Source organism: Macrotis lagotis, chromosome 1 (assembly GCF_037893015.1).
Source record: "Macrotis lagotis isolate mMagLag1 chromosome 1, bilby.v1.9.chrom.fasta, whole genome shotgun sequence".
Taxonomy (NCBI): domain Eukaryota; kingdom Metazoa; phylum Chordata; class Mammalia; order Peramelemorphia; family Peramelidae; genus Macrotis; species Macrotis lagotis.
Genome location: NC_133658.1, coordinates 83,150,042 through 83,177,387, shown reverse-complemented (window position 1 = coordinate 83,177,387; position 27,346 = coordinate 83,150,042). Strand labels below are relative to the sequence as shown.

The following is a 27,346-nucleotide window of genomic DNA, read 5'->3' as shown; positions in this document are numbered from 1 at the left end:
CACTTACTTATTAAAAACATATCTATCATGGTTAATGACTTGATTTTTTCCCTTTAATACGGCCCAATGACAGGTGTAGAGAGAAGATGAGCGTCAGATGCCGGAGCAATATGCTGCTGCCGTCTTAGAGATGCTTTGAACATCAGCATTCCTTCATGGTACCAGAGGAGAGAGAAAACACACATAAACACACACACACACACACACACACACACACACACACAGCCCAACCCACACCCACAGATTACACGCCTGTGCTAGATAGAAAATCATGCCATTTGCAGTTTCAGATAAAAGCATGTTGAAGTGCATATGGAAAACACTATTAGGAGGAACTCCAGTGTGCCCAAGTAAAACGGGTCATTAGGCTTTCGTTTGGCGGAGAGTGTCTCCCATCTGACAGTGCCGAATGGTAGCGTTTTTAGGAGCTTATGTTCCCAGTTACATTAAACAGACAAACAGATTGACTATTTTGCATTTCTCATTTGACAACAGCTTGTCTTCATTTGCCGCACACTGGTGGTTGGGCTGAAAGCATGGAGGATGAGCGGATCCAAGGTCCTGGTTTTGAATAACAGCAGATGCCAACGTTTAACTTCAAAATCAATCAATTCTTTTTCCTGAGTATGGATAAAAGGTCTAGTGAAGCGCCCGAAGGCGGATTTCTGCTGTTTACAGCTGAGAACATGGAAACCACATTCATTACAAAACTTTCGGCAGGCGTTAACCGATGTGGGTCATTTTTACTTAGGGAGGTGTTTGGTGGAGAAGTCCTCATTGAGGCCGAGTGAATGGATATAATGATGGAGCCAGGATCCAGTGGGTCTGCCAATTAAGAGGAGGATGCTGTTCCGCTACAGGGGAGGGGGGACATTCAGAATTGAAGCTGATCGGGGCCACGGCTCAGCTGTTCTGTCGGCGGCCCCGCAGTCCAGTATTCCAGTGGGTGATGAAGAGTGACATACAATGGAACCCTTTTCAGGCAGGCCTCTTCTCTCGGTAGCCTCCGGTAGTCCCCTTAATTAAAAGCTTTCTCCAAAGAAGGAAACATTCCAGCGGGCCATTTCTCTCTGGAAGCTGGGACTGCTAACTAGCCTGAGTCAAAAACGGAGTTCTTCCTGTGTCACTTTTCCGACTGCTTTCGGGCCCACTCAAGACAGAAGTTGGAGCTCATTAAAAACCAACAATTTAACTCCTTTCTCTGAGACGGCCCTCCCTGTTTGAATGGGCACCTGGGGCTCTGGTGGAGTGGCAATCAGACCTGCTGGTCATCAAATTCAGTTCAGTTCTCCCTATTAGAGGCCTCATGTTTAGGAATAGGGAGGCAACAATGAAAGCCACCTTGCTACTTCCCTCAGAGAGTTGCGGGGAAGCTGGTATGGGGATATGGAGAGATGACAGGGGCACAATTAAGTGGAGTTTGAGGGGATAGGGAAAAGGAGAGATTTAGACAAAGAATTCTAGGTAAAATTGAGGAGAGAATGGAGATTTCTTCATAGGGTATCCGGAAGATACCCCCCCCACACACACACACACACACAGCACTGACTTTGGAGACAGGAGGATGGAAGTTCCAATCCAGCCTCAGACTCTTAACACTTACTAGTTGTGTGACCTTAGGCAAATCACTTAACTCTGATTGCCTTGCATCCAGGGCCATCTCCAGTCATCCTGATTCATCTCTGATCACTGAATCCAGATGGCTCTGGAGGAGAAAGTGAGACTGGTGACTTAGCACAGACCCCCTCACTCAAATTCAATTCATGTCACCTCCGTGATGTCATGGCCTTCTTCAAGCCCAAAGGACAACATCAAATCAAGCCTCACTCAAATCCAATTCACATGCTCATTATGGCATCACCTCTCTGATGTCATGGTCCTCTTAGAGAACAAAGATGAAACATTATCATCATCTGGAAGATGACTCTGGAGGAGAAAATGAGGCTGGGTGTTTTAGCACAGCACCCCCTCACTCAAATCCAATTCACATGCATGTCATGGCATCACCTGCCTGATGTCATGGTCTGCCTCAAGAACAAAGACCAAACATTATTATCAGGAAATTAATAGAGGAGAAGGAGGCTTTGAAGGAAGAAAGTTTTCAACAAGAGGGACATGGAAAGGGGGTGCTTTGGAGGGGCAGACAGGTGACATGGTGGATATAGCCTTGGCCCTGGAGTCAGGAGAATCTGAGTTCAAATTTGACCTCAGACACTCAAGAATTGCCTAGCTGTGTGACCTTGGGCAAGTCACTTAACCCCATTGCCTTGAAAAGTTTTTTAAAAAGGGGGTGCTTTCAGGATAAGTGAATTTTCTACAGAGGAATTCTTGGAAGCTGGAGAGGGTCAGACAAGATAAGAGAACAGCTACAAGTTCAATTTGACTGAAAGTGGAATAATAAGGATTGATACTGGGAAAAGAGACTGGACTCAGAATTTTTATTTTAAGTATAGGAATGATATAGTCAGATCTATGTTTTAGAAAACTTATTTTGGCTATTGTGTGATAGCTGCTACAGATGATGATGATGATGATAATGATGATGATGATGATGATGATGATGATGATGATGGCTAGGAATATTAATGGCACCTCCTATATTCCAGGCACTGGGCAAATAATTTAACAAATATTATGTCATTTAAACTTTACAACAACCCTGGAAAAAAGTATTATTATTATTATTATTATTATTATTATTATTATTATTATTATTATTATTAGATCCATTTTACAGGTGAGGAAAATGAAGCTGAGAAGTTCAATGATTTGGTCAGGACCACACCAGCTAGTAAATATTAGAGGCAGCATTTGAACTCAGGTCCTTCTTGATCCCCAGTTCAGCATGCTAACTGATGTGCCACCTAACAGCCTATGAGACAGCTGTTTAGATCTATTGAAATGGTATAAAAAAAGTTGGAGATAATTTAGTCCAGGAGGAAAATAGACTGATAGGATGTTTGGAGTCTAGTCTTCTAGGTGGTTCATGGGTAGAGGGACAGTCTTGGAGTTGAAGATGCCACAAGTTCTAATACAACCTTAGACACTTAATAGATGTGTGATGCTAGACAAGTCACTTAATTTTTATCCCCTTTGATTTCCTCAGCTATAAAATGTAAGAGTTGATAAAGATGATACACTCTTCTAATTCTTTTTTTCCTAGAGAGATAGGGAGTAGACTATTTGACACTAAAGTTCCCTGTGACTCTGACTCAGTGCTAATGGACGGCAAATGTTTTCATGATATTATCCTATACCTCTTATTTTTGAACCGTCATCTGATGGCCTGCATTCCTGTACCCCTCAATACTCCTCCTGGAAGGGATTGTCTCCTTTTGTTTCTTGATTGTTAAGTGATTGTATCTCTTGGGTACCAGAGCAAATCAGAGGGGATAGGAAGAAAGGTACAGTTTTCCAGAAACTGGTAAAGCCCATGCCTTTAGACAACCCATAGGAACATACATAGCTTACAAAGGCCATACCATGCACCCGACACCAGTTTGCCCAATGAAACCCTCCATTCACTATGTCATCTACAAAAGGGCAACACTAGAGATTTCCTAAAAATTTTTCTTCCTGTTTTGTAAGAGCTCTCAAGTTTCATTTTTCATTTCAGGGAACCTAAATCTATGATTGAAATGTCTAAATTGTGAGGATGCTGACTAAAATACAAACCCAAATAAGAGAATACCAAGTTTCAGTAGAATTTTGAATACTACCTTCTCTTCAAAATTCAAACAACAAAAGCCTAGCTTTTGTGGATTTTTTTTTTTGTTTTAGGAACTGAAACTTTATTTTTAGATTGAGAGACAATGCTGGATGAGATAGATGATTTCTAAGGTTCCCCTCAGACAGTTCTCAGTCCTATAAGGAAAGATTGGCCACTGAGTGACAATTTTGGTTGACCATGGTGACCCACAAGTCAACATGGCAGAAGCAAGCTTGGGATAATGGAAATCATGCTTAATTTGGAGTCTCGATTAGATAGAACACCAAGGTCCTGGAGTCAGAAGTATCTGAGTTCAAATCTGGCCTCAGACCCTTGCTAGCTGTGTGACCCTGGGCAAATCACAACTCCCAATTATTTTATTTATTGGCTGTGTGTCTATGACCAAGTAAATTGAACTCTCTGGGCCTCTTCAGATTGAACTAGATGGCCTCTCAGTTCTCTTCCAGTTCTATACCTGTGATTCCAGGATCTATAATCCTATTAAAAAGCATAGTTTAAAAACTGATGTTCCTAAAACATCAATTTGGCCTTATAATCCCCTTTGCAAAGATCTCCTGTAGCTTCCTATTGTCTCTAGGATGAAATACAAAGTCATGAATAGGCTTGCTTGATCTGGGAGGATTTTTTCCCCTTAGGCTATTTCCTATGCCTATAATTCACATCCTCCTCACCTCTATCTCTGAAATCTCTAGCTTCCTTTGAAGCATAAATCAAGTGCTGATAACCCCCTATCCTACAACTAACTATACATAATGAACCAAAGGATTATTGTCATTCAATTATTTTTCAGTTTTGTATGACTCTCTGTGACCCCATTTGGTGTTTTCTTGTCAAAGATACTAGAGTGCTTTGCCATTTCCTCTCCAACTCATTTTCCAGATGAGAAACTGAGGCGGAATTAAGTGAGTTGCCCAGTATCACAGAGCTAGTGATTTGAACACAGGAAGATGAGTCTTTTTCTCTGCTATACCACCTAGATGCCTTGAACCAGTTGGTAGCACTCTTCTTTGACTGTTATTATAAGCAGCTTGATGGCATGCCCAAAGAGTTGGTCTTTGAATAAAGAGTTCAAATCTAGCATCAGACATTGATTAGCTATTACTACCTTGAACAAGTCACTTAGCCCTGTTTGTTTAAGGTTCCCCATCAATAAAATGGAAATCTGTCTCCTAGAGTTGTTGAGGTAATCCAATGAGGTAAGATTTATGCAAAATGCTTAGCAAACACTAAAGTTTCATATAAATGTTAGTTATTATTTTGCATATATTTTGTGATTGAGGCAGCTTGGTGTTAGGATTACTAGAGTAAAGGACTTGAAGGCAAGAAAATATGAGTTCAAATCCTGGCTCAGATACTAGCTGTATGACCCTGGACAAGTCATTTATCCTCTCTGCCTCAGTTTCTTCACTTCTAAAATAGAGATAATAATAGAAGCTATCTCACAAGGTGGTTGTGAAGGTCAAATGAGATAATATTTGCTTAAATGCTTTGCAAATATTAAAGCATCATAGAAATGTTAGTTATTAGCATCATCATTCAGATAATTTCTATGAAGTCATCTATATATTTATCATATGCCTACACAAGCCCACCCTGTCTCCAGTAGAATTTAAGATACTTGAAGACAAGAACTTTGTTTTGGTTTTCTATCTCCAGTGACCATTTCAGTCTCTTGAGTATAGTAGGTATATGATGATGGCCTTGATTCCATTTTTCCTTTTGCACAATCTACAGAGAGTATGATTCCTAGCACTGTTTGCTTCCTTTATCATACTCCAGCATTGTGATGTCAGAAGCTGGGGTGGGGGTGAGAGAGGACAGGACGGAGGGATTTTGTCTTTTTCATTTCTTCATTCAGTGCAGTGTCACCTACAAACAGATGGGCAACAAGACCTCACCTTTTTTGTTTAATACCGAGGTTTCTAATTCTCTATGGCTATGAATCATAGAACACTACAATCACAGAGGAATCCAAATCGCAGGTGACCCAAAGGGTAATGGAGACATGCAGTGAATGTAAGCAAGCTGTGCATATAGCAGATGATGACCCTAGAGCGGGAAAGAGACCCTCAAGGACAAGGGTGTTTGGGAAAAGAGGCATATTGGATGTGGAGTGGAGTGGGTGGAGTGGAGTAGAGAGAGGGATCGGAAGCAAGCAGCCTGAAGGTGAGACTGACGCCTTAAGATATTTAAATAAAAAACTTGCCAAGATCTCCAGTAGATAATCTGAAAGATTATGAAAAGATATCAGAGAACTGAACAGGAGAAGAAGATATAATAGTTACAAGCTGTGCTAATGAAGCGCATGTCCACATAGGTGAGATCATTCTTATCTGTTTCATGAGCTGTTATAGCCAAAGAATCCCTCTTGTGATGGACAATTTTTGGTTGATAAGACAGACAGTTTCTGGCTCAAAGTAGGTATTAAATAAGTTAATTAACAATTAATAAATAAAATTATAATTAATAATTTCAAAATAATTTATTTTAATAATTTTAATAAATAAATAAATCCCTCCCCTTCTCTTCTTAATCTTTGGTGGCATAATTAGGAAATTTTGTATGCACAGTAAGACTCAAAAATTACTCCAAGGGAAAGTACCATGAAAGGGATAGAACAATAGGAATAAGAGGACAGAAGACTGGGGAGGAATCCATCCCTATACATCATTTGATAGCCTTCTATTTACAAAGGACAAACATCTGTTTCTACATTGCTGAAGGATTATAAATGCTATTGGCTTCTTGTAAATTCAGGACACTCTAAATTTATCACCCTAGGGCAAAAGTCTGATTGTCCCACCCTAGTTACAACTTTGAATCCTCAGACAACAAATGTAGAAGTCATCACTGGACCTGAACCTGTAGATTTTCCAGCATGGTAAAGGCTTTGGTGGCATCATGCTCTGCTGGCATCACTGTTAGAAACTCAGGGTCAACTTCATGTCATAAAGATGTATTGGAAGAGAACTTTAGCTGATAATTGCCTTGTTTTATAGTAGAGACAGCATATTGCGGTTCCTTGAAATGGCCCTACAAACCCAAAGTACTGATTTTGATATTCAAAAGGCATTTAGGTTTTTGACAGCAGCACTAAAAGATAATGATGGAAAGTACAGTTGATTGCCTGGTTTTCCTCTCTCTCTCTCTCTCTCTCTCTCTCTCTCTCTCTCTCTCTCTCTCTCTTTCTCTCTCTCCCCCCATTCCTGCCCACCCCACTTTGTGGCATTGCTGAGCCCAGCCTTTAGGGTCTTTGTTGTTTTAATGGAGCCGGAAATGAGACTCAAGCCTGGAATTGGCTGTTTTCCCCCCCTCCATCCCTTGGTTTTGGCCTCACAGACAAAGCCTTGTACTGCAAGAGTGGAGTGCAAAGCTTTCCCTAGATAATGAACAAAACCCTCATTAATAGGAGGTGGGATTTCCTAGTCACAGTTTTTAACGAAAGGGCAAAGGTCCCCCATTAAGCAGAATCCAGTCTAAACAGGACTGTGTAAAAGTACAGGGGAAGAAGAAGTCAAATATTTGTTCTGATTTCTCGTCCAGGTCCGTATGGAGAAAAGCAGGGGGAAAACCGGTGAGTGATTCAATGGCCGCATTCAGGCTACAAATTGCTGCCACTTGCCTTTTGTAGCAGGACTTGTTGCCTTTGAGTGATATTGCCCGTCAGCTCCTTGTATGCACAGTCAAACAGCCAGGCAGTGACAGATAGACTGAAACTCGGAGCTCCTCCATCACTGCTGAAGGATCCTCCTGGCTGGGAATTGTGAATGAGTGCATCCAGCTACTAAACAGTTGCTTCCAGTAGAGCTCTGCCTGGCCCCTGAGCACCCCTGCAACAAAGGGGGGAAAGTTGGAATCCCAAAAGACTCTTCTTCCTGTTATCAGTAGGAGTCTGGACAAGATTAGAACCCTTTGCTAGAATAATAGCTTGTTTTAAGCCTAAAGGGCAATATAATAACCCCCCAAATCCTTGGAGTTCCCTCCTCTTCAGCTTAGAGAATTGATTGTAGGCAATTAGAAATGTGATCACAATGGCTCTGAGCCCCGCGTTAGGACAATTCCTAATATCCAGGTAGGGATTGAGCTCTGCCTAATTTTCTATCTGCCTTTCATTTACTCCTAGCTTTTAGGGGGGTTACTGTAAAATGAAGAATCTTAGAAAGATCTGGGCAACCAAATAGGGGTTTTATATCATAAGATCTATGACTAGATGAGCACTTGAAAGTGAAATTGGGGGCAGCTAGGTGGTGCAGTGGATAGAGCACTGCCCTGGAGTCAGCAGAACCTGAGTTCAAATCCAACTTCAAACCCTTACTTACCTAGCTGTGTGGCCTTGGGCAAGCCACTTAACCCCATTTGCCTTGCAAAAACTAAAAAAAAAAAAAAAAAAGCAAAATTGGTGAAGAAACATTTTTGTCTCTACAAACAGGGAAGACAGGATGATGTAACGGATTTGAGACTTACTGCTCATGTGTTCTGGTCTAAGTCAAACTAGCTTGCCAATCTGGGTCTGAATTTTGTAATATATAAAATGAGGGGTGTTGGACTAAGCAGCTTGGTGATGCAGTGGATAGTGAGCTGGGTGTGCAGTCAGGAAGCCGTGAGTTCAAATCTGCCCTCCAACATTTACTAACTGTGTGACCCTTGGTAAGCCACTTAAGTTTTCTCAGACTCAATTTGCTCAACTGTAAAATGGGTATAACAACAGCAGGCTTATTATGAGAATTAAATGAATTAATTTTTATAACTCCCTTAGTACAGAGTAAATGCTACAGAAATGTTAGTTATTATTATTCATTTCTATTTAGCTCCAAGGCATGGAAAATGGTGGGGGGGGGGTTTGATTTGTAGTTCCCTTTGAAAGTCTTATTGTGCTTTGGAGTTTGTATTGTGCTTTGGGGTGCCCTCACAGGGACCGATGAGATAGGTAATAGAAGCATTGTGCTCCATTGTACAGAGAAGGAGACTTTCCTTAGGATAACAGTTATTCCGAATCCAGGTTTCAGACTAGGCCTATATATATATATGTATGTATATATGCCTACCAAAAAATGACTACTCAACTCAGTCCATTCAATCAAAAGAGAATGGCCAGATCAATGATTGGATAGGCTTCATTTGCCTCTACTAGGGCAGATTAGACCTAGGCTGAACAGCACCAAAATGGTGGCTCTGGACCTAAATTGGAAATGCCATAATGGAGAATCTGGTTGATTTCTCTGGGTGGCACATGATAGGAATGTTGGTCTTAGAGTCTGGGATGCTAGTTTTAGGCAAGACTTTTCCAGTTAATCTCTGTGTTGCCCCAGCAAAGGAGTCAGAACTCCTCTTAAGTCTTTCTTTCTTCACCTGTAATGGGATGGCTAGGTGGCACAGTGGATACAGCACTGGCCCTGCAGTTAGGAGTACCTGGGTTCAAATCCGGTCTCAGACATTTAATAATGACCTAGCTGTGTGGCCTTGGGCAAAGCCACTTAACCCCATTGCCTTACAAAAAAAAAAAAACCTGTTTCTTCACCTGTAAATGGAGACTATTACCTACCTCTTTGAGTGGGACTTAAATATTGCATACACACATAAATACTTACACATGTGCATAACATATACATACATATATGAGTATGTATGAGTTACATATGCATATCTTTATATATGGCAACAGTTATCACTAAAGATAGCTTTCAAATGGAATGAAAGGGATCTGGGACTTTGAAAAATGATCTGGGGCTTGCTGAAGCTTAAACCTAGGAAATCAGCACACACCCCCTTATCTTCCCCCCCCCCAAATGGATTTGCAACATCTTTTCTCAGGTAAGACCTTTTAATATAAAGCAATAAAAATGGTCCCAACTGAATCCCACCCTATCTCCCCTAAAAAATGCAGGGGTGGGAGGGAAGGTTCCTAATCTTGGCATTCATACCTGCTTGGGGAAATTGCAAAAGGATAGCTTTTATTATTTAGGTATGAGGAGAAAGGGAATGCATTCCCTGTATTTCCTTTTTGTTTCAACCTTCACCCTGGCCTGAGGTTTGCATGAAATAAACCAGAGCCAGTGGTCAATTGTAAATTGGTCAGAATAGATAAAATTCAGAGTCAGTCCCACTTGGGAGACTTTGAACTTGCTAAGAGTTAAACACAGGATAAAAAGCTTCAAGAAAAGTCCACTGATTTTGAGATCTGCTTTTATCAGGGATTTGGAAGCCCCCTTCCAGACCCATTTTAAATCAGAATTACTCCATGAGGAGTTCCTGTACTTCCTGAATGGGGAATCATCGTTTGCCTCTTTAGACCAGTACTGAACCTTTGGACCTCTTCTGTTTCAAGGGCCTCATGTGGTATAGATGAGAGAAAACTGAATGTTGAGAAAAAGACTGCCACCCAAATGAGGTTCTGTACTTAACTGTTGTGCTACCTAAGACCATTCTGAGTTTGTTCCCTCATTTGCCAAATGAGTATAGGAACACTTGGACTTTCTAACCCATAAGATCATCAGGAGAAAAATGCTCTGGCAAATCTTAAAGAAGCTTAGAATGTAGGTGGTACAGTATATAGAATACTGTGAGTTAGAAAGATGTATTCAAATTCAACCTGAGACATTCATCAAACCATTCAACCCTGGGCAAGTCATTCAATTATTTTTTCAGCCTCAGTGGCAACATCTGTAAATTGGGAATAATAATGGCACTCTCAGGGTTGTGGTGAGGATCAAATGAGAAAACATATGTAAAATACTTTGCAAATGTGTGATTAAATTCAAGACATTTTTATAGTAATTATCACTAACTATAATAGTGAAAACTACTATGATAATTAGTATTATTATGTTTTATGGTTTTGGACTTATGTGTCATAAGTCCCCTGGGAGATTGTAAACTTCTTAAGGACAGGAACCAAGTCTCATTTACCATTCTATTTCCCCAAATGCTAAGTTCATAGATGTTCATGTTACTGTTGTTATTGATGGTGGTGCTAGTGGTTTCTGTTTTTGGTGTTGATTCATTTTTTTAGTCCAAATCTTCACAGCCCTATCTTGGTTTTTCTTAGAAAAGATACTGGAGTGGTTTGTCATTTCCTTCTCCAACTCATTTTATAGATGAGGAAACTGAGGCAAACAGGATTAAATGATTTACTCAGGTCACAGCTAAGTGTCTGAGGTCAAGTTTGAATTCAGAAAGATGAGTTTTCTTGACTCTATATCCACTTTGCTGCCCATAGAAGTCCTTAGAAGATGATATTTATTGTTCCCAATGAGGATAAATCATAGAGCATTTAAGTGATAAAGGCCCTTGGAACGCTGAATGTCAGAAACCTGGAGAGCTCTTCGAACAAAGGGCATAGTCCATCAGGATTGGAAGGAGCCTAAGTGAACATTTTATCCACCACTTTGCTGATCAACCAGCAATTAGTGTGCGACACACAGTTTGAGGCTCTAGAGATACAGAAACAAAGAGCTCCCATTCTAATGGTGAGTTTGTCATTCTAATGAAGACACTGAGTCATGAGAGGGGCCTTGACTTGCCTAAGATCTCACACCTGAGGCTCAAGCCTAGGTCTCTTGTTTCTTAGTCCTGGTATGGTAGATGGAGGGTTGAACATGAAGTTAGAAGACAGGAGTTCAAATCCTACCTGACAATCAATGTATGAGTGCAACTGACTCACTTCTCTGCAGCCTTGTCAAATGCAGATAATAATAATAATGCCCCTAGTATCTACCTTCAGAGTTATCAGGAGACCAAAAATGGGCAGCAGTTTGTAAACCTTCAGGCACCTCATAAATACCTTGTCCAAAAATCGTCAGATTATACTAAACTACCTCTCCCTGGGGCTATTTTAGCCTTGAATTGCTGTAGGTAGTTTTTATTGGGGTTTTTTTTAATGTTTGAGGCAATGTCTGTTGCTTTTCTATTTATCACATACCCCCTATTCAATTCTAATCATAAGATAAAAAGGGACAAACCAGAGGACATTCAGGAACAATAAAGTCATGCGTTTTTATTGACCAGACTATGAAATGACCCATATGCTCCCCAGACTCAGTTGACCACTCCTCCCCCACTATACTCCTCCAACTTTATCCCCAAAGGAGCCATGTCCCTGGTATCAAGTCCCTTCAGAATCTCCTAAGAACACGAGTGTGGGAGATTGTGTCCATCCACAGGTAGATTGTGATGGAATCTCAATTACCCCATGATCTGCCTCTGTCTTACACAATCACCAAATCTTAGCTTATTACAGAAAATCTGTGGGGAAAATCTCTCGGTAGGGCCTCATCCAGAGAATGACCTACCCCTTGCAGAGGACTCAATACAGAAATTGTCTGATCACATTCTCTGATAAAGTTAAAAACCTTTGTTCCTCCAGCACCCCTCCTTCTTCCACCCTCCACCCTCTGTATCTTCCTCTTCTTTCTCCTTTTCTAAAGAATTACTCAACCAGCTAGACAATGTAGAATGATGCTGGCAGTGCTCTGTTCTCAAGAGTGTATCACGTAGCACTGGATTTAGAGTCAGAGGGTTTGAATTTAAATCTTTCTTCTGGTATCCATGTGTACTTGGAACATGTGACCTATCTGGGCCTTGGTTTCCTCATCTGAAAAAGGAGATTGATCTAGGAAGCCTCTAAGGGCCTTTTCAGCTTCAAAATCTGGGCTTCCATGATTACTCTCTATTCAGTCTCCCTCTTCTCACCTAGTAAATCTGGGCTCATCCTGGCCAAGACAAGGAAAAGGAGAAAGAAGGATGATCACTGCACTACATATTAGGCTGCAGACTCTTTTTCTAGTTGGACCGTAGATTACTTCTAATCTTCTGGAAATAAAAAAAGGGGTTGCATTGAATATTTGATAGGGCACTAGAAGGTCAAGATATACTACTTGCAGATTTTTGTCTCAGATACTCACTAACTGTGTCACCTAGACAAGCCACTAACCCCTCAGTGGCTCAGTTTCCTCATCTGGAAAATAAGAGAAATGAGACTCCATGGTCTCTGTGCTCCTTTTAACTTAGTTCTATGATCTTATAATTTGCAATATAAATTATATATCTATTGGCTTCTTCTAAAAATATATCATTATTTTATTATAATAATAAATAATAGTAGCTACTGCACCATTTTCAACCCCATTCAAGTGAAAATTGTTATCAAAGTTGATGATAAAGTCATGGTTTAAAAGTTTTGTAGGCATTTCACAGTGAAGAACTAGATTTTTATAGGATAGAATTTGGATCTTCATTATTCTTGATGGATTGAAACCAAATCTAAGTAGACAAAATTTATTAATGGAATTTTAAATAAATAGAGATTAGACTTGGTTTGTTTCATCCTAGAGGGCAGAACTAGGAGAAGTGATTGGACAATCCAGAGAGGAAATTTATGGATCAATAGAAAGGAGAAAATGCTTCCCAACAATTAAAATTGTTCAAAAGTGGTGTGTGTGTTCTCATGGCATGGGTGAATTATCCATTTGTTATCTTGCAGACCTTAAAACAGAGGTCCTTAACTTTTTTGGTTTCATGGACCCCTTTAACAAGCTTATAAAGCCCACAGATCCCTTCTCAGATTAATGTTTTAATGCATAATTTAAAATACAAAGGAAACCAATTATATTGAAAATGCCCCTCTTCTTCTTCTCAAAAAACAACAGCAACATAAATTTCACAGACCCCAGGGAAAGAACCTCTGCCCTAGAAGCCAAAGGGCCAACCACTCATTGGAGATGATTGAGAGGATACTCTACAAGTTGAAGTTGGACCAGAGAATCCCTGGAGAGCCTAAGAACTCTGAAATTCTTTTGATTCTGTGAACTATAAAGTCTTGAACGTGGCTAAAAAGCCAAGTGACCTCAGAGATAACAAGAGAAATTTATCTAGTAAATGGTCAGATCAAAAATATCTAAAGGTTTCATAGAACGAGAGTTTAGTAGGAGTCAAAAGCATGGAATGGCAGCCCAAGAAACTGCATTCATAGAAATTTAGTCTCAATTCCAAAGGAGACTTTCATGCCCTTGCATTCTAGTCAGAGCATAGCTGGGCATATAGGGTTCATTTAAGAGAGCATCACTTTAGCTAGAATATTAAAAAACTAAAAAATATCCAGAATGGGACAACCAAGATAGGAAACTAAGCCATAGGAAGTAACTGGGAATGTTTTATTTTCATATGAAGATGACTAGGGAAGAACATGATTAACATCTTCTTATATCTGAAAGGCTAAAAGAAAAAGTTAAAAGCTTTAGAAGAAGGAGAATAAGATTGACTATAAAGAGGCAGATTTTGGATTATTATGATGAAAAAATTTCTATGAATTTTTGGTCTGAAAATACAAGGAAAGATAAGCTCTTAGTTGCCTAGGAAAATAGTTAACTATATAATTCCCTTAATTATTAACATTTACTTTGACCTCTCGTCTAGTAAGTGTTTTAAGGAAAGATTGGGCGATTCATTTGCTGGGGATAGTGAAATGGGGATTAATCAAACAAGTAAGAAGCAGAACTAGAACAATCAGTCAATAAATTAGTCAATCAACAAGCATTTTTAAGTCTACTAGGGGTAAGTTAGAACCACAAAAAATGAAATAGACATTGCTCTTAAGGACTTTAAATTTCATTAAATGACCCATAAAAACTCTTCTGACTTAAAATTCTCTGATTCTCTGTGGAAGACAGGTCATATCTACTGTAGGTCACTAAGCCAATCAGACCTAGACGTTTTCACTGTTTCCAATGAAAGGAATCCAAATATCTACTCTACTCTTGGTGGATACATTCTGAGGATGAATATCCTGGTGCTCTTAGATCTGTCTGCCTTTTTCTTGAACTAGAATAATACCTAATTGAGTCATAGCAACATCTACCTATGTGTTCTCATCCAAGTATGACTCTTGCCCATTTCCTGCTACAAATCCTCCACAGATGGGATCCACACAGATTTCTTCATATTCTGTGACTACCGGGCTCTCCATGTATTATCCCATAATCAGAGAACTCACAAATGCATAGAGTTGTGAGGTTTGTCATCATGGGAACTCCATATCAAACACAGATAACCTCCAGCCTAAGCTGACAAGGAGATAAGTTCTTGGCTGGAATTGACTGATTTTTCCCAGAATCACACAGTTAATAAGAAACAGTAGCAGAATTGGGTCCCAGATCTTTCTGACTCCAATCCCAGAATGATTTGATTCTGCCTTCATTACTCAAATACATCCCAATGAAAACTCTCCTGCCTAAATGCATCCATGGAGCCTTTTATGGTTCTATGTTGTGTATGAATGTCTATGGGGTTTCTCAGAGGGGTCATTTTGAAGCCTGAGAGTTGTGATGGTTACATGTTTTACCTTGATGTTTCAGAAAGTACTAAACTCATAGATTATGAGAAGTTAAATTTCAGATCAGACCCCAAACAAGAAACAGGAAGGCACATCTCAGGTTCAAGCCCAAGTCTAGTTGGAAATTATCAGGACAAGATAACTAAGGAAATGCATGAGGTAGAGAATTAGCTGGTGATTCTGATGCTAGAGGAAGTGAATTTGAATCTTGATTCTGTTGCTCATATCCTGAGCCACCTTGGTCAGATTATTTACACTTCTAGGCAATTTAAATGTGTCAATATAACAATCGTCTAGACTAGTAGGCTTCTTTTTTATTATTTTAAGCTGAACTTAGGAAATAAAACAAGCATTTCCATAACATAATAGAATAGAAAAAAAATGATTGCACACCTAAAATAACTACAAAAGATCTATGAAAGAATAAGCTATCTGCATACAAAGAAAGAATTGATAAATAGAAATATACAGAATGACTTACACACACATTTGTATCTAATGGTAACCATTTCTAGGGTGGGGGGGAGAAATGAAAGAAAAGGAAAAAATGAGAAAAAAAGTTATATAACTAATAGACTTCTAAGATCCTTTCCAACTCTAAAGTCCTTTAAACCTGGAACACAGAAGTTCTTAATCTTTTTTTTAGGTTTTTGCAAGGCTTAAAGTGGGGGTTAAGTGGCTTGCCCAAGGCCCCACAGCTAGGTAATTATTAAGTGTCTGAGGCTGGATTTGAACTCAGGTCCTCCTAACTCCAGGGCCAGTGCTCTATCCACTATGCCACTTAGCCACCTCAGTAGTTCTTAATCTTTCTGATGTCACGGACCACTTTGACAGTCTGGGGAAGGTTATGGACCCCTTCTCAGAATAATGGTTTTGAATCCTTGAAATAAAATGCATAAGATTAGAGAGAAAAATCAGCCCTTTCAAATGAATTCCCAAACCCCAGTTTAAAAGTCCTTAGGCAGTACTACAGGTTAGGGATACCTAGAAGGGAGTAGAATTTGGATTTGCCAAATGTAACACAGGTACAGACTTCCCCCCAGCTTTGTTCTGTGGTGCAGAGGAGGGAGCACTAAGGTATGTTGTGCAGAAGGGAGCTGCTGGACCAGGTTGGAAGGATTTGGTATCTTTGTGGTTCGCACTGGCAGTTTTAGGGAAATAGCTTTCATTATGGAGAAACACACACAAACAGAGAGAATAAAATGCATATGCATCTGTTTGGTATTTACAGCCCTTCACAATATAGTTTCACGTTCATTCCCTTCATGTACTCTATATTCTAGCCAAAATTCAATGATGTCCCATATCCTACCTTCTTCAGTTTTGCCTAGGTTGTCCCCATGTCTGATTCACTCTTATTCCTCATCTTTGACCCTTTGGATCCCTAACTCCCTTCTAGCTTTCATTTAAGCTTTTCCTCCTGTGAAGCCTTTCCTGAATTTCCCCAATGTTAATCCCTCCCCCCCAAAGTATTTTGTATTTATTTTCAGTATTTTTATTTTGACATACATGTAAGCAAATTGTTTTTCTTTTGAAAGAACTGAAGCTCTCTGAGGGGAGGATGTTTTGGGGATTCAGGATTTATTTTTATTTTGTTTTTCTTTTTGTCTCTGTATTTCCAGGTTAACAAGAATCTAACACATATTAGGAGCAGCCAGGTAGCATTGGGCTTGGAGTCAGGAGTACCTGAGTTCAAAACTGACCTCAAGCACTTGCTAGCTGTGTGACCTTGACCAAGTCATTTGACATCTGTAAAATGAGCTAGAGAAATAAATGACAAACCACGCCATTGTTTTCACCAAGAAAACTCCCAAATGGGGTCACAAACAATAAGCACTTAATAGACACTTAATAAATTATCAGGAAAGCTAGATGGCTCAGGGAATAGAGAGCACTGGGCCTGGAGTCAGGAAGTCTAAGTTTGAATCTAGCTTCAGATACTAGTTGTGTGACCCTGGGCAAGTCACTTAACCACTATTTGCCTTAATCCACTGAAAAAGATAATATAAACCACTCCAGTATCTTTGTCAAGAAAACCCCGTGGATGGTATGGCTCATGGGGTCACAAAGAGTCAACTGTACAACAAAAATAAAGACCATTGACTCAAATGCTCTAGAATATGAAGTTCGGTTGGGCATGTTTCTTTCCCCCCTGTGTAACTGGGTCAGTGAACTTCTGCCATAGTTTAGGCCCCTAAGCAAACATTTATTGAGGCAGGAGGGTGAAGGGAGAACTTAGACCCAAAAGGTTTTCAAGAGAGAAAGATTAGAGCATTAGTTCAATCCTGGGTAAGGACAGAAATGGTACTACCAAATCCTCGGAGAAACATCCGACTAGTTTATGGGAAAGCATTGACCAGGGTTGAAAAACCTTCTCTGGTGAATTAAGGGCTAGCTTTTGTGGGAGCCCTCAAGTTATCTGCTTTGAGCTCCCCAGGAGACAGCATTCTTACAATCTTCTTGGGAATACAAAAGACTGTGGCAGTATAGATTTCATTTGCTGTGTTCTCTGAACTAAGATAAAGGTAGAGGATCACCATGGGAGTATGGAAAGGATGAGGGTTTGAATTCAGCTTTTGACACTAACATACTGTGATGGCAGCAAATCATTTCAATTTCTCAACACCTCCACTTCTTCAACCATAAAATAGGAATCATAAGAGATGGCAGTCAAGAAACTACTAAACAAATATAAAAAAGACTCTGCTATTAACTTGTAAAAATTGTAAATGAACCTTTTTCAAAGACAGGATACCATTAAGCCATGTCAACACAGTTCCTTGAAAACTGACTGAAAATGATAAAGTTGAAAAAAAGTCAGTTCATTAATCACCTCCTCCTGATATCAGAAAACCAAGTGTGTTTGGAATTTCCAATGAATCAGTTGAATTTAAGAAACTAGATTTATGGAATGCAACCAATTGTTTGTCTAATAATTCACATTTTATAACCCTTAAAGGGTAAAATGCTTCATGATGTGCATTGCCAATATTACAGATGAGAAGGCTGACTCAAGGTTACCTAGTAGAGTCAAAGACTTGAACTCAGATCTCTAGATTTCCAATTCCATATTTTTTCACCCATAACATGAAGCTTCTGTGGTTTTTAACTCCATCATTACGTGAATTGGCAAGTCATCCATCTTAAATTGATGTTACCAGAGAACTAGGTGAGATGGGAAGTTGCTACCAGGTCCACTTACTCTTCCTCAGAACTCCATCCTTCCTTCCCATGCCTTTGGATTGGTTTAGTCCGCAGCCTGGAACACATCCACCTCAGAGCTTCCCTGTCTTCCTTCAAGACTCAGTTCTAAACTAATCTTCTGCAGGAGGCCTAACCTGATCTCTGTGCTCTGTCCCCTCAGCCCCCATCTTATGTTATCCCTCTGAGATTAACCTATATCCCCTCTATATGTCATAATTTACATATTATCTTCCCTATGAGAATATGAGTCTCTTGAGGGTAGTCATTGTTTATACTTTGTGGGGGGCGGGTGTTCTGTTTTATATATACATAAAAATGCATATGTTTTATATGAACATACATATGCATCTATATTCTGTTGATCAGTAATTTCAGTTGTACCCGACTCTTCATGACCCCATGTGGAGTTTTCTAGACAAAGATACTGCAATGGTTTGCCATTTCCTGCTCCAGGTCTTTTTACAAATGAGGAAACCAAGGCAAACAAGGTTAAATGACTTCCCCCAGGTCACACAGCTAATAAGTGTCCCAAGTCAGAAGTCAGATATGAACTCAGGTCTTTCTGACTCCAGACTCAGTGCTCTATCCATTACATCATCTAGCTGTCCTGTATACATACATCATATATACATATATATGTATGTTTTATATGTGAATAAATTATATTTTCAAATATTCATAGAGAGACGAAAGGTTTACATAGTGCTTCAAGGTTGGCAAAATGCTTTACAAATATTATCTTATTTGATGCCTACAATAACCTTAAAAGGTAGGTACTATTATTTCTCCCATTTTATAGATGAGGACACTTCAGCAGGCAGGTTAAGTAATTTGCCTAGCGTCGCATAGTTGGGAAGTGATTAAGACTGGATTTGAACACATCCTCGTAACTCTGGGTTCATCACACAATCCACTGTGTGTGGGGGGGAGCTTAATAAATTCCTACTAACTTGCTCACTTACTAGATCAGAATCAGAACATTTGTGGTCATGTCTTAGCTCTTAAATCTGGCTTTGTAACTATGGTTTAGCACATTAACCTCTCTGAGTCCCCATTTCTCTATGAGCTCAGTTTCCAGCCAAGGAACAAAAATCTGACAATAGGGGGAAAAGAAGGATTCTTTTACTGGTGATCATGTATTTCATATACCTCTCCTGCTAGGAGTGTAAAGGAAATAGTGCAGAATTGTTGTTATTAGCAGACATAAAGGTCCTTTAGAGCTCTGTCCCCAAATCTCTACAATCCTTTTGCTGTCCATCATTTTGTGTGAGTTTGTTTTGCTTCTTTGGAATCCTGTGTCATAGTTCCTAATAGCTATAAGCAGATTATCCTGTGTAAATATATATTTCTAGGAAGGTTAGAATTCTTCTAGATAAGGGTCCAATACTTGTCTTTGGCAAAGCTAAAGACTGGCCAGAACTGACCAAGTTTTCCTGATGAGTCAAAGCAGTAATGGAAATTATCTTTAGACTTTCTTAGTGAAAGCATAGCTGAGAATATATTTTCTAAGTCTTCACATATCTCCCATGAGATGTAAACTCAAAACGAGCAGCTCTGCCACACAAGTTATTCTGTCTAATCTTGCTGAAGGTACTAGTAAAGTGTCCCCAAGGAATTAGGGGTCCCACATGATTCTGAAAAACTTGATCCTGCCCAATAAACATAGCCTCCAGCCCACGAGAGCTTAAGACCTGGGCCTTTGTCTCTTGAGATTTGGGGCTCATTGAGGTGAGAAGCACCATCCACTACCGTCAAACAAGAAGTCCACGGCCAAATACCTAATGCCGAGTCACGCATGTGGGCTTGCCACGGCTCCAACCAGAAACATCTCACAGAGTTCAGTTGTAGAAAAATGCACTTCTTGCATTAATAAACCATGATCCTCTCCCTCCAAGTCCCAGATCCCTGGTTGCCATGCTGATCTCCCCTATGCAGAAGCAGCTGGGTTTGGAGCATGGCAGGTGTCTAACAGCTCACTGAGAAGTTGCCTCACAGGAAGTGAAAGAAAGCACCATGGCCAATTGAAACTGCAGGAGAATACAGGCCGTAATGCCTAATTAACTGCCCTCAGTAATTTCACAGATTTGAACTGCCAGTGGAAAAAAAAATTGAAAGCAAGCATACACAGAGAGCAATGAAGCAGTTCCTAGAGATTGACTTCCTCCCCTTCTCTCTCCCCACCTCCCCCCCCCCCCAATTCAACAACTTGCTGAAATAACACAGAAGGAACTCACCATTCTCACTGTTTCAGAAAGTTTTCACTGGAGGGCCAAAAAGGCGATCCTGGGGAAATTTGAGTATGCACCTGTGTACATATGAGGGTATATATTTATGTGTGTGAACATATATCCATATATACAAATATAAATATATAGAGAAAAAGAGAGAGGGGAGGAGGAGGAGGAGGATGAAGAGAGAGAAAGAGAGAGAGTGAGATGAATGCTCACAAATGGGAGTGTTCATGTCTAAGTGTATGTTTGTGATTTTGTAATTTTGTGCACATGACTATGGCATATTTATGTTATTTACATATATGTTTGTGCTATGTGTGTGTATATGAGAGATAGCATGGAACAATTGTAGAGCATCAGATCTGGAATCACAGAATTTAGATTCAGTTTCAGTTGTTTTCGTTATCTTTAACCTAGTTGAGAATAAGTATATCAGTTAACTAGCCACCCTTCATAATTTCACTGATCTTCTCTGTTGTTGAAAAAAGTAATAGTAAATATATACAGAAGACAGAAGGCAATAAAACCCCCTGTTTCCCCATCTGTAAAATGAAGCAGTTGAGCTGGGTTATGTGTTCTTGAGCCACAAAAACCTCTTCATGTGTGTGAATCTAGATGTATATTCATGTGTGAAGGTACAATCTGTGTGAAAGTATGTGTGTGTGTCTAGAACAAAAGAGTCCTGTAATAGAAGGAGTGCTGAATTTAGGCATCAGGAAACCTGCCACTTCCTAGCTCTATTAGCCTGAGTCAGAAACTTCCTCTCTGCACCTCAATTTCCTCAAAATGACAAAATTGACTTCCCACACAGCTCTGGAAAAGCTATGGTTATTATAAATAGCCATAATTTGTAGATTTAAGGCTTACAAAGCACCTTACCCAAGTTTAACTCAGTTGAATCTCTTAACCACTATGTGAGATAGGTTCTATTACTATGCCCATTTTATAGATAGAGAAACCAAGACTAAGAACTGTTCTAGAATCTCTAAATCAATAAGTATTTAAGGCAGGATTTTAAATCAGATCTTCCTGGCTACAAGTCTAGCACTACACCTCCTAACCACCTTTATTGGGCATGACTGCATATGTGGGTGGCATTGGATGGCATCATGGGAGAAATACTGATCAGGAGACCCGAGTCCAGATCCTTCCTCTTCTTCTCACTGCCCAAGGAACTTTAGACAGGTTCCTTAACCTCTGTGGGCTACTGTTTCCTAATCTGTAAAATAAAGGAGTGAGAGTAGGTGACCACCACCATATTTTCTAGTTCTAAATCTGTAAGCTGGTGATTTTCTTGAGATTTCTATAGTCCTTGCAACACCATTCTGGGAGGATATTAATGATACGTAATTATTCCCATTTCATAGACAAGAAAACCAAGGCTCCCATGGGCCAAAAACAGACTCAGCTTGTCTCAAACACCAAGTGGTACTTTTTAAAAACTGCCAGTGAGGGAAATCAGAAACATGCCAACATGTTAAGCCAAGGTATCCATTAAAACGATGTTAAGAAATGTAAATGGGTCAGGAAACGTTAAGGAATTTAAATGGTCATGTAATAGGTGTGTATGGGTTTCTGGGCCACTATTCAAGCCAAATAGTAAATAACTATTTTCGGCTCTGGGGTAGGTTGATATATTTGCATTCACATGTGATCCCGTGAACATCTATTTATACCTCGTCGTTAAATACCTGCAGCCTGAGCGAAGAGACACCGTCTTCAGTGACAATCCAGGCAAGCAGGCACTGGGTGCTGGCCAGGGATGATTTGTTTTCTTCTATCTAGATTTACAGAGAGAGAGAGAGAGAGAGAGAGAGAGAGAGAGAGAGAGAGAGACAGGCAGACACAGAGACACAGAGAAACAGAGACGGAGAGACAGAGAGAAAGAGACAGCTACAGAGAGACAGACAGACAGACAGACAGACAGACAGACAGAGAGAGAGAGAGAGAGAGAGACAGAGAGAGACAGAGAGAATGAATTGGAGGAATGGGGGGAAGGAAATGGTGGAGAGGTTTGGTCTCACTTTGAGATCTTGTTGGGCCAAGATTTACCCTGAAGCAAAATTTTCCATTCCTGAAAAACAGTGAAGTTTGAATGGAAAGTCTGACAAGGCAAAGGGTGATCCCAGCTTTTCTAGTACGGAGGTCTACAAGATCCCCCTTTCCACCACCCCACCCCCACCCTTAATCTTTCTGGGTCAGGTGCTTGTTTTGAGAAATAACAAGAGATGAGCCCTGTACAAGGACTGAATAATATATTTGTTCCATCCTCAATACATCTCTGCTCTGTTTAATGGTCCTTTAGTGACCCAGACACAAGGCTTAGTAGAGGCTATCACCCCGGGGAGGATCCTATGAGATCAGGCCTGGGTTTGATCTCTTAAGAGACCCTTTGGACTTTGACAGTGATTCAACATGTAACTTCCTATGGGTCACTTAACCTCTGTTTTCACTTCTATAAAATGGGCATCTTTAGTCTTGACATCCCCACCACTCCTACCCTCCCTATGGTTATGAGGAATGTGCTACTACAAATCTTCAGGCACAATAGCAATGTGAGTGTTCTGAGAACTTTAGATTAATATCAGATGAAGCTTGCTATACTAACAAAACTTTGTCTATTTGACATAAACTGATAAGAGGTACCTTGAACAACTGAATTTGACACTTCCCTTTATAAAGACCTTCATATAGAAGGAAAAAGGGCATTCTCCTCTCTTGCTCTCTTGCAAAATATATATTTAGAAAGAGAGAAGCCAGCTTCCTTTGCATGGCCAGCTCTTGCATAACAAGGCATTGGGATGGGTGACTGCAGGGTATCCCCCCCCCCCCAAGAATCCAAAGGATTAAAGGAGAGGGTGAGAAATAAAGCCAAACAGAACTGACTGCTTAATCAACATTTATATTCTCTCTCATTGTTGTTTTTCAGTGAATGTATTTATTTTAAATTTAATATTCATTTTTCCATCGCTAAGAATATCTTAAAATAAAGGCAACATGAAATGGCAGAAAGACGAGGGAATCCAAAGACCTGAGATTCAACCTCCTCTTGTGCTGCTTACTACCCAGAAGACTTTGGACAAATCACTTAACTTCCTTCCTTTATCAGTGAATTGAAAGGAATGGATTAGACAGCTTCTTGAGGTTCTTTTCAGCCCTAAATTTAGTATCAAATCTAGTAGCTTAGGAGGTAGTGCGTTGGTTAGTAGAAATGGCATTGAGTGGAAGTCGGGGATGAGAAAGAATGATAACTTAGAACCAGAAAGAACCATACAGACTATCCGACCCCCTCATTTTATAGATGAGCAAAACTGAAACTCAGAGTGGGAAAGTCATTGGAGGCTGAAGGTCTACTCATTCAACAAATCAATCTAACATGTTTACTAAGTTCCTACTATACCCTGAGTATATTTGCCTTGCAAAAGAGGAATCTCCAAAGTGCAATGAACTGAGTTTCCTGAGGCCATTCTTAAAATGACTTTTGGTTAGGGAGGTTAGGTGGCACAGGAGATAGAGCACAGGCCCTAGAGTCAGGAGGACCTACCTTCAAATCCAGCCTCAGATACTTAATAATTACCTAGCTGTGCTGTATGGCCTTAGGCAAGTCACAACCCTATTGTCTTGTAAAACTAAAAAAAAAAAAATGACTTTTGGTTAATTGAAATTTAACTTCTAAATCTTTACCAGAAATCTATGGTTTCTTGCACATGTATTTTATGTTGTTGTTCATCATTCCAATCACGTCCAAGTCTTTGTGACCCCATTTGGATTGGAGGGGGGGGGTGTTAGCAAAGGTAGAGAAGTAAGTTTCCATTTCCTTCTCATATTCATTTTATAGGTAAGGAAACTGAGGCAAATAGGACTAAATGACTTGTTTATGTCACACAGTTAGTCATTGTCTGAGATGATATTTGAACTAGTATGCCACCTAGCTACCCCATATATTTGCTTAGAGGTCTTTATTATTCACAGAGCAGTCAGTTTTCTCTCTGCTGGGCATTCCCTTTCTCAGAAGTCTAATTTTATCAACATTCAATGACAATAGTAAGGACAATAAAATAGTTCCCATTTCTATAACATTTTCCAGCTTATAAAGCACTTTTTTTCATAATAACCCTGTTAGGCAGGCAGTATCAATATCATTATTACCATTTTATAGTAGAGAAACGAAGCTCCAATAAGTGAAGGGCAGTTGGCAGTTCACTTGTGATTTTTTTTTTCTAGTCCAATCCCAAACTTCAAAACCTCAGGTATTTAATCAGCCTATTTCTTTCATCATTATTGATATTCAAGTACCTTACCATGGTCCTCCCAGCACTTCAGATGATAGCTATGAAATACAATAGTCCTGAATTAAAGTTTCCCTCATTCTTCCCACATCCTAATTTGAAAATGTTTCCTATAAAGGGCTATTGGTTTGGAGTAGGTAGGAGCCCTGGAGGTCATTCAGACCAACCTTCCTGGTGTCCCAGAAGTCTTAGTGCAGTTTAAAATTTCATCAGCTTGTTTGGAGGAGAAAATAGGCCCAGAGAGGTTAGTGCCCAAGATCCCATGGGTAGGAAATGACTGAAGTGGGATTTGAACCAGGAATACTCTGACTCCCAATCCAAGACTCCATTCTGTTGCTCACACTATTGATACAGACCAGTATTTACACAAAGGCTTCCCTCTACCTTCAACCACCTCTAGGATACTCTGGGTCAGGATCCTGACCTAAGCTCTCCTCTAGATCTGAAGACAACCAATCAGGTGCTAGCTAACACTCAGAATTACAGAAGCAGCTTCAAAAATGTCTTCAATGATAGTTGAAAGAAGTGTCAAATAAAATCAGATCAAATTTAATAGGGGGTATCTAAAATCCTGGACTTGGACTTTAAAAAATTTAACTTGAAAGTATTAAATGAGAGAAGTTTAGCTAGACAATTCCTTATGAAAAAGACCAGGGAGTCGAAGTGGGCTGTATTATTCACATGAATCACCAGGATGATGCAACTATACTCTGCCCAATACGTCAGATGGTAGCTAGGAGATAGAGTCCTAGGTCTGGAGTCTAGGATCAGTGAGTTCAATCAAGCCTCAGGTACTTATTAGCTGTGGAAACTTAAGCAAGTCTTAATCTGTTTATCTCAATTTTTTCAACTGTGTTTTGGGGATAAGAATAATACCTTATTCCCAGGAGTTGTTGTGAAAGTCAAATAAGATAATATTTGTAAAGTGTTTAGTACATGGAAATAGCAGACACCATAATAATTATAATAATATTTTTATAATAAATACTTGGTTCCTTCCTTCTTATTCCCATGCATCTCTGTTCAAATCTTGTGACTTTCCTTCAGTTCCTTGAATGATCCATGATCCTTCAAGTATGCTGGGGTCTTTCTCTAGCTCTCTTGATATTGCATGAAAAACAGAGATGTAATATATGTATATATATATATGTATATATATATATACATATACACACACATAACATATATAATATTTATTTAAGATGTATACATATATGTATACATATATAATATGTATTTAAGATAAAGGCTTTATTTATCTATCCATCTTTTTCTATCATCTATCTATCTATCTTTCTATCTTTCTTATCTATCAATCCATCTTATCATCTATCTCTACCTGTCCATCATCTATCAACCCTCTTCTCTATCTATGTATCTATCTATCTATCCATCTATCTATCTACCCATCTGTCCAACCATCTATGTATGTATATCATCTAAACTAGTTATCTATGTCTATTAATGGAGCATGTGAGCTCACTTTGTTCTTATTACCTGATTGGTGCATCTTCTTTTCCAATCATATACATCTCTCTCTTTTAAACAATCCTTTTCTCTAATTCAGCCCTATATATTGAAGATTCTTGGGTTCACCAGGAGCCTCTCCATTGTCCCTTGAGTGGAGCAGGGCTATAATTCTTTAGGAATGGCATTGTTCTGTGACTTGCAGCTATATAGCCTTAGAAGTTTATAATCTCCCCAAGGCCAGGGATTGCTTCTATAGTTTGTCCTTATTTCTCAGAGTCAGTCCTGGTGTCTTTTGCATAGGAGGCAATTAATGAGAATAGAATTGAATCACTAGGAAAAAAAGCAAACAAAAAAACAAAACAAGCAAACATTAATAATGTTAAAAAAGGAGGTGTTCCTTTGTTTCAGGACTTGGTTGTCATTAAAAGCACTGGCACATTTTCCCAAACTCTCCTCCTCCGGTTTGGTTCTGGGCCCAGCTCTATGACCACCTGCACTGTCTATCCAAGTTATAAGTACTGATGGACAGATAACTAGAATACACAATAATATCAGTCACTTGTCAAGCTCCCTTCTTTTCCTGACTTTTCACCTCAGGCAATCTCTTTCTCACAGGTCCACACAATTCTGTCTAACCCCTTTCTCTTTCCCCTTACAATTCTTCCCCAATTACCTCAGGAAAATCTCCTTCTGCTTCTCCTTCCCTTTATTTCTCTCTCTTTTCATGGCTTCCCCCACTGCTCTGGGTTTCTGTTCTCCTACTCATTACCCACAAACTCACTGGACATGAAAGCAAGAAACCTGGGTCCAAAATTTGACTGCACTACTTACCAGCTTTATGATCAAGTCCCTTTTTCCCCTTCTACTTCCCTATCTTTCTCTTCCTCCCCCTCCTTTCTTGTCCCCTCTCTTTCCTCTATAGCTCTGACACTACTGGTGGTATGGTAAAAAGAACATTGAATCTAGACTTTGTCATTAACTGCTACTGTATGACCTTGGACAGGTCTCTTCCCTTCGCTCAGTGCCTCAGTTTCCCCATTTATAAAATGAAGGGATTGGATAAAGATGATCTTTTAGCTCTCTTCCCGTTTTAAAT

The 27,346-nt window shown here is 39.6% G+C and overlaps 1 protein-coding gene across 3 annotated transcripts in view; it reads left to right on the top strand.

The window, feature by feature from the left end:
* Window positions 1–27,346, top strand: part of MAF (MAF bZIP transcription factor) — a 505,697-nt gene that overhangs the window by 396,561 nt on the left and 81,790 nt on the right. Inside the window, exon 1 of one of the 3 annotated variants that reach the window (XR_012471961.1) lies at window positions 6,335–7,304. The exons of the other annotated variants lie outside the window; for them this stretch is intronic. The gene's annotated coding sequence lies outside the window, so the exon portion shown is untranslated. Of the gene's footprint in view, window positions 1–6,334; window positions 7,305–27,346 lie in introns of those variants that run through there. 3 annotated transcript variants of the gene reach the window in all.